The following is a 6,891-nucleotide window of genomic DNA, read 5'->3' on the forward strand; positions in this document are numbered from 1 at the left end:
GAGTCTTCTGCTGTATTTGCAGAGTATGTGTACGCTCTGTGAGTACTACTGTTAACCTCTGACGCAGCGTGACAAAAACACAGTCAAGGTTGGTTGCTATGTTATATACACATTATATTCACGATATATTGGTGGAACTTGGGGAAATTATTTTGTGGTTTTTGAATAGACTGGGAATGCGTTAGTCATTTCCTCCATTTTGAATAGTGGCAAATGGGCTTTTGGTATCTGAAAATGTGATTTCCTAGCCAATTTCATAAATAGAGGAATATGTTTACTATTGGGGAAGATACTGTAAATACTGAGGTCAGTACTTCTGAGGAACTGGGCATACCGTGACATGATAAATTCATCTGACACTACTGTAAAGCTGTAGTCATCATTTTAAATGGCAGGATCTTTGTCATAATCTGTAATGCATGTATTCGTAAGAATACATGTGGCATGGGGCATGGAATAGGGCAGCATAGTGGCACAGTGAATAGCGCTGCAGTGGTGTGAGAGGGCATGGGTTTGATACCCGATCAGTCTGTGTGGAGTCTGCATGTTCTCCTTGTGCCTTGTGTGTGTGGGTTTCCTCCGGGTGCTCTGGTTTCCTCCCACAATCCAAAGACATGCTGTTCAGGTTCACCCATAGTGTGTGGGTGACAGAGAGTGTGTGTGTTCCACTGATGTATGGATGAGTGACCCATTGTAAGTAATGTATCTAGCAGTGTAAGTCACCTTGGTGAAAAAGGGGTGTGGGCTTATAACACTACATAGAGTTCACTGAAAGTCACTTTGGAGAATAGCGTCTGATAAATAAATAAATGTAAGAATGCAGTTTTTGAATGTTTCTCCCTCTACAGATTGTCTGGCTGTTGTATCATGGATAAGGGCTGTGCTTCTCTGGCTTCAGCTTTGTATTCGAACCCCTCTTCGCACCTGAGAGAGCTGGATCTGAGCTACAATCACCCAGGGGAGTCCGTAGTGAAACTACTGTCTGATCTACTACAGGATCCCACCAGTAAACTGGAGACACTCAAGTGAGGAGTGTGTGTGCGCATCCATGTGCATGCATGCGTTACCGCAAACCCTCATACATGTCCCTGGGCTCTGAGTTTCCACACACACTCCACATAAAGGCTGTGTGCGTCTCTCAGTGACTGCGAGTTCTTCTTCTTCTTCTACAGTGTGGACCATGGTGGAGAGTGTGCCGGATCAGACCAGGGCTCCTCAAATGTAAGTGTGTTCGTACTGAACAGCTGCTCTCATTTAACACCATTTACTCATTTTATTGCCCAGTGCTGTACAGGATAGGGTAAGTTCAGTCAAGTTGAATTTTACTCAGAGTGACCTCTTGTGTGGTTTTCTCAGTCACTGAGGGTACAGAAAGGGTTTACCATTCTTTTCTTACGCTTGTATTTTTGGACTGCGGTAGGGAACACAAACTCGAAGACATGAAAACTCCACACAGATTAAACCAGATTTGAACATTTACCCGAACAGCCCAGGTGCTGTAATCTGGCCACATTCGCTGCACATGCACACAAACACATTCACACTCAGACATACACAAAAGCCCTTTCGTTCGAGCACCTGAGGTGGTGTCAACGTCTCTCCACACTGTTCACATACTGGTGAAATTCAGCGTATTAAATTTAATATCTTCAGTACTGGGATGAACAATTTTTTTCAAGTGTTTTCTCTATGTTTCACCTGCAGACTCTTGTCAGCTCACACTGGATCCCAACACAGCAAATACACACCTCTGTCTGTCTGAGGACAACAGGATGGCACCAAGGAAAAGAGAGGAACTGTCATATCCTGGTCATCCCGACAGATTTGATGATTTGGAACAAGTTGTGTGTGCAGAGAGTTTGTCTGATCGCTGTTACTGGGAGGTTCAGTGGAGCGGAGAGGGGGCTGATATAGGAGTGACTTATACAGGAATCGAGAGGAAAGGAAACACTGCTGAGTGCCGGCTTGGACACAATGACAAGTCCTGGGTTTTAATCTGCTCTGGTAAGAATTACTTTGTCAGACACAGTAATGGACAGACTTTCATACCTGTACACCCCTCCCCCAGAGAAGGAGTGTATCTGAACTGGGTAGATGGTACTCTGTCCTTCTATAGAGTTTCCTCTGGTGAACTGACCCTCCTCCACAGATTCATGTCCACATTTACTGAGCCCCTCTTTCCTGGTTTTTACATTTTTGTTGACTCCTCAGTGTCCCTGTGTGAGCTGGGATAGGAACATATGCACATTGTCTGTGTCCTAAGATCAAGACATAAACTTCACACTTTTGTTGTTGCCATGTGGTATACTGTATGTGTAAAATTTTTGTGTGTAATAATGTATAGAAAATGGGGGGGGGAACTAATTCTTGTCTTTGTCTACTTTAATATTTATTCTGATACAAAAACACATTAAGAATAGTTTTGCATAATTCTTATTTCTGTGTTTTCTGTAGTATTACACAAACCACTGTAATATCATCATGTCATCACCTGCTATAAAAACCAAGGGAAATAACACTATTTAAGGAAAATGTGTGCATGTCCTTTTCCCATTCAAAATTACATGGAATTATTACATTATATGGAATTATAACAGTATTTATCATTAAAAAAGTAAAGGTGGGGGTTCTGTGTGTCCGTTAATGACACTGTTAAGGATAAAATATGCAATGGAAATGTTGAAATTTTGAGTATGACTTTCAGACCATTTAATTTATAATTTATGAGCATCCTCTGAAAAAAGTAATTGTTTTTCAGGTCAGTACTATAATATGACAAGGGCAATTAAGACTGTTCAGGGTGACAAAGGACTTGGTTTGATGGTTCCCCAAACTCATTTTGAATATTTTGCAATCGCAAAAACCACACACACATTTTCTGAACCACTTGTCCCATACGGGGTCGCGGGGGACCGGAGCCTACCCGGCAACACAGGGCATAAGGCCGGAGGGGGAGGGGACACACCCAGGACGGGACGCCAGTCCGTCGCAAGGTACCTCAAGCGAGACTCGAACCCTAGACCCACCGGAGAGCAGGACCCGCGCCACCACGCCCCCCTCTCGCAAAAACCATTTCTAAAGAAATCTGTGGTTCCTTTCCTGCTTATTTGCTGTGATCCCACCCACTGTTATCAGATTTAGCTTATTAAACAAAAATTAAAAGAAAAATACTGGTCTAAGTTGAATCATTGCTGATTTAGGGGAAAAACCTTTCCACATTAACTGGCATAAAATCACAACAGCAAAACTGAAACTAAAAAGCAGAAATAACATTCTCACATCAAATTGTAGCACCCCACGGAATATTTTTGTAAAGGAATAAGTAACAATGTCTCCACCTTCAATTCAAAACCATCCAGTAAACACAGTTGCAAATAATTTGCACATGTTTGCAATTAAACCTGGCACTGGAAAACAAAACCCAATATTACACCAACACAGTAGAAGTTTTAAAAAAATAGTATGAAAATGCCGTAGATGGTCATATTTTTCACATGAGCTCAAGCGAAAGGAGCTCATCTTCAATCGATTTATGAGGAAGTTCAATCCATCCATCCATCTTCCTCTGCTTTTATCCGGGGCCGGGTCGCGGGGGCAGCAGTCCGAGCAGAGTACTCCAGACTTCCCTCTCCCCGCACACCTCCTCCAGTTCCTCTGGGGGAACCCCAAGGCGTTCCCAGGCCAGCCGGGAGACATAGTCTCTCCAACGTGTCCTGGGTCTGCCCCGAGGCCTCCTGCCAGTGGGACAAGCCCGGAGCACCTCCCCAGGGAGGCGTCCAGGAGGCATCCGGAACAGATGCCCGAGCCACCTCAACTGGCTCCTCTCGATGCGGAGGAGCAGCGGCTCTACTCCGAGCTCCTCCCGGGTGACTGAGCTCCTCACCCTATCCCTAAGGGTGCGCCCAGCCACTCTGCGGAGGAAACTCATTTCTGCCACTTGTATCCGCGATCTCATTCTTTCGGTCATGATCTAGAGTTCATGACCATAGGTGAGGGTAGGAACGTAGATTGACCGGTAAATTGAGAGCTTCGCCTTACGACTCAGCTCCCTCTTCACCACAACAGACCGGTACAATGACCGCATTACTGCGGACGCCGCACCGATCCTTCCGTCAACCTGCCGCTCCATTTTTCCCTCACTCGTGAACAAGACCCCAAGATACTTAAACTCCTCCACTTGAGGGAGCAACTCCCCCCTAACCCGGAGGGAGCAATCCACCTTTTTCCGACTGAGAACCATGGCCTCGGATTTGGAGGTACTGATTCTCATCCCCGCCGCTTCGCACTCGGCTGCAAACCTCCCCAGTGCACGCTGCAAGTCTTGACTTGATGAAGCCAACAGGACCACATCGTCCGCAAAAAGCAGAGATGAGATCTCGCGGCCACCAAAACAGACACTCTCCGTTCCCTGACTGCGCCTAGAAATTCTGTCCATAAAAATAATGAACAGAATCGGTGACAAAGGGCAGCCCTGGCGGAGTCCAACATGCACCGGGAACAGGTCTGACTTACTGCCGGCAATGCGAACCAAGCTCCTGCTCCGGTCATACAGGGAACGAACAGCCCGTAGCAACGAGCTCCGAATCCCATAATCCCGAAGCACCCCCCACAGGATGCCACGAGGGACACGGTCGAATGCCTTCTCCAGGTCCACAAAACACATATGGACTGGTTGGGCAAACTCCCACGAACCCTCCAACACCCTAGTGACGGTATAGAGCTGGTCCAGTGTTCCACGGCCAGGGCGAAAACCGCATTGCTCCTCCTGAATCCGAGGTTCGACTATCGGTCGGATTCTCCTTTCCAGTACCCTGGCATAGACTTTCCCAGGGAGGCTAAGGAGTGTGATCCCCCTGTAGTTGGAACACAATCTCCGGTCCCCCTTCTTAAAAAGAGGGACCACCACCCCGGTCTGCCAGTCCAGAGGCACCGTTCCCGAACTCCACGCGATGCTGCAGAGGCGTGTCAGCCAAGACAGCCCCACAACATCCAGAGACTTGAGAAACTCGCAGCGGATCTCATCCACCCCCGGAGCCTTGCCACCGAGGAGTTTTTTGACTACCTCAGCAACTTCAGCCAGGGTAATGGACGAGTCCCCCTCCGAGTCCCCAGCCTCAGCTTCCTCTACGGAAGGCGTGTCGGAGGGATTGAGGAGATCCTCAAAGTACTCCTTCCACCGCCCGAGAACATCCTCAGCTGAGGTCAGCAGCGCACCACTTCCACTGTAAACAGTGTTCGTGGAACACCGCTTCCCCCCTCTGAGTCGCCGGACGGTTTGCCAGAATCTCTTTGAGGCCGACCGAAAGTCTTCCTCCATGGCCTCACCGAACTCCTCCCAAGCCCGAGTTTTTGCCGCGGCGACTGCCAGAGCCGCGCTCCGTTTGGCCCCTCGGTACCTGTCAGCTGCTTCAGGAGTCCCATGAGCCAGCCAGGCCCGATAGAACTCCTTCTTCAGCTTGACGGCATCCCTTACTTCCGGTGTCCACCACCGTGTTCGGGGATTGCCGCCGCGACAGGCACCGGAGACCTTATGGCCGCAGCTCCGAACCGCCGCCCCGACAATGGAGGCGCGGAACATAGTCCATTCAGACTCAATGTCCCCCACCTCCCTCGGGACCTGGTTGAAGCTCTGTCGGAGGTGGGAGTTGAAGACCTCTCTGACAGGGGCCTCTGCCAAACGTTCCCAACAGACCCTCACTATGCGTTTGGACCTGCCAGGTCTGTCCAGCTTTTTCCCCCGCCATCGAATCCAACTCACCACCAGGTGGTGATCAGTTGACAGCTCAGCCCCTCTCTTCACCCGAGTGTCCAAGACATATGGCCGAAGGTCAGAAGAAACGACTACCAAGTCGATCATCGACCTCCGACCTAGGGTGTCCTGGTGCCAAGTGCACTGGTGGACACCCTTATGCATGAACATGGTGTTCGTTATGGATAAACCGCGACTAGCACAGAAATCCAATAACAACTCACCATTCGGGTTCAGATCAGGGAGGCCGTTCCTCCCAATCACGCCCCTCCAGGTATCACTGTCGCTGCCCACGTGGGCGTTAAAGTCCCCCAGTAGAACGACAGAGTCCCCAGTGGGAGCGCTTTCCAGCACGCCCCCCAGGGACTCTAAAAAGGCCGGGTACTCTACACTGCCGCTAGGCGCATAAGCACAAACGACAGTGAGAGACCGTTCCCTGACCCGAAGGCGCAGGGAGACGACCCTCTCATTCACCGGGGTAGACTCCAACACATGGCGGCTGAACTGGGGGGCTATTAATAAGCCCACACCCGCCCGCCGCCTCTCACCTTGGGCAACGCCAGAATAGTGGAGAGTCCACCCCCGATCGAGGAGAGTGGTTCCAGAACCCAAGCTGTGAGTGGAAGTGAGCCCGACTATATCTAGACGGTATCTGTCAACTTCCCGCACCAGCTCAGGCTCCTTCCCCGCCAGTGAGGTGACATTCCAAGTCCCAAAAACCAGAGTTGGCGCCCGAGGTTTGGGTCGGCCGGGCACTCGGCCCCGATCACCGCCCAAATCACAATGCACCGGCACCTTACGGTCTCTCCGGCAGGTGGTGAGCCCACCGAAGAGCGGCTCCACGTCATGGCTTCGGGCTGAGCCTGGCCAGGCCCCGTGGGCATAGACCTGGCCACCAGGCGCTTGCATGCGAGCCCCCCCCCCAGGCCTGGCTCCAGGATGGGGCCCCGGTGACCCCATACCGGGCGGGGTAAACGGAAGCCTTGCTTTTATTTTCTTTATAAGGGGTTTTTGAACTGCACTTTGTCTCGTCTGTCATCCAGGACCTGTTTGCCATGGGAGACCCTACCAGGGGCATGTAGCCCCAGACAACATAGCTCCTGGACTCATTCAGGCACTCAAACCCCTCCACCACGATAAGG

General features: G+C 50.1%; 1 protein-coding gene across 1 annotated transcript in view; it reads right to left on the reverse strand.

Annotated features, from left to right (window-relative positions):
* The window catches only part of LOC108922356 (tumor necrosis factor receptor superfamily member 5-like), a 533,457-nt gene that overhangs the window by 186,814 nt on the left and 339,752 nt on the right, over nt 1-6,891 (reverse strand). The window lies entirely within an intron of this gene.

The sequence above is a fragment of the Scleropages formosus genome, chromosome 2 (genome assembly GCF_900964775.1).
Source record: "Scleropages formosus chromosome 2, fSclFor1.1, whole genome shotgun sequence".
Lineage (NCBI taxonomy): Eukaryota > Metazoa > Chordata > Actinopteri > Osteoglossiformes > Osteoglossidae > Scleropages > Scleropages formosus.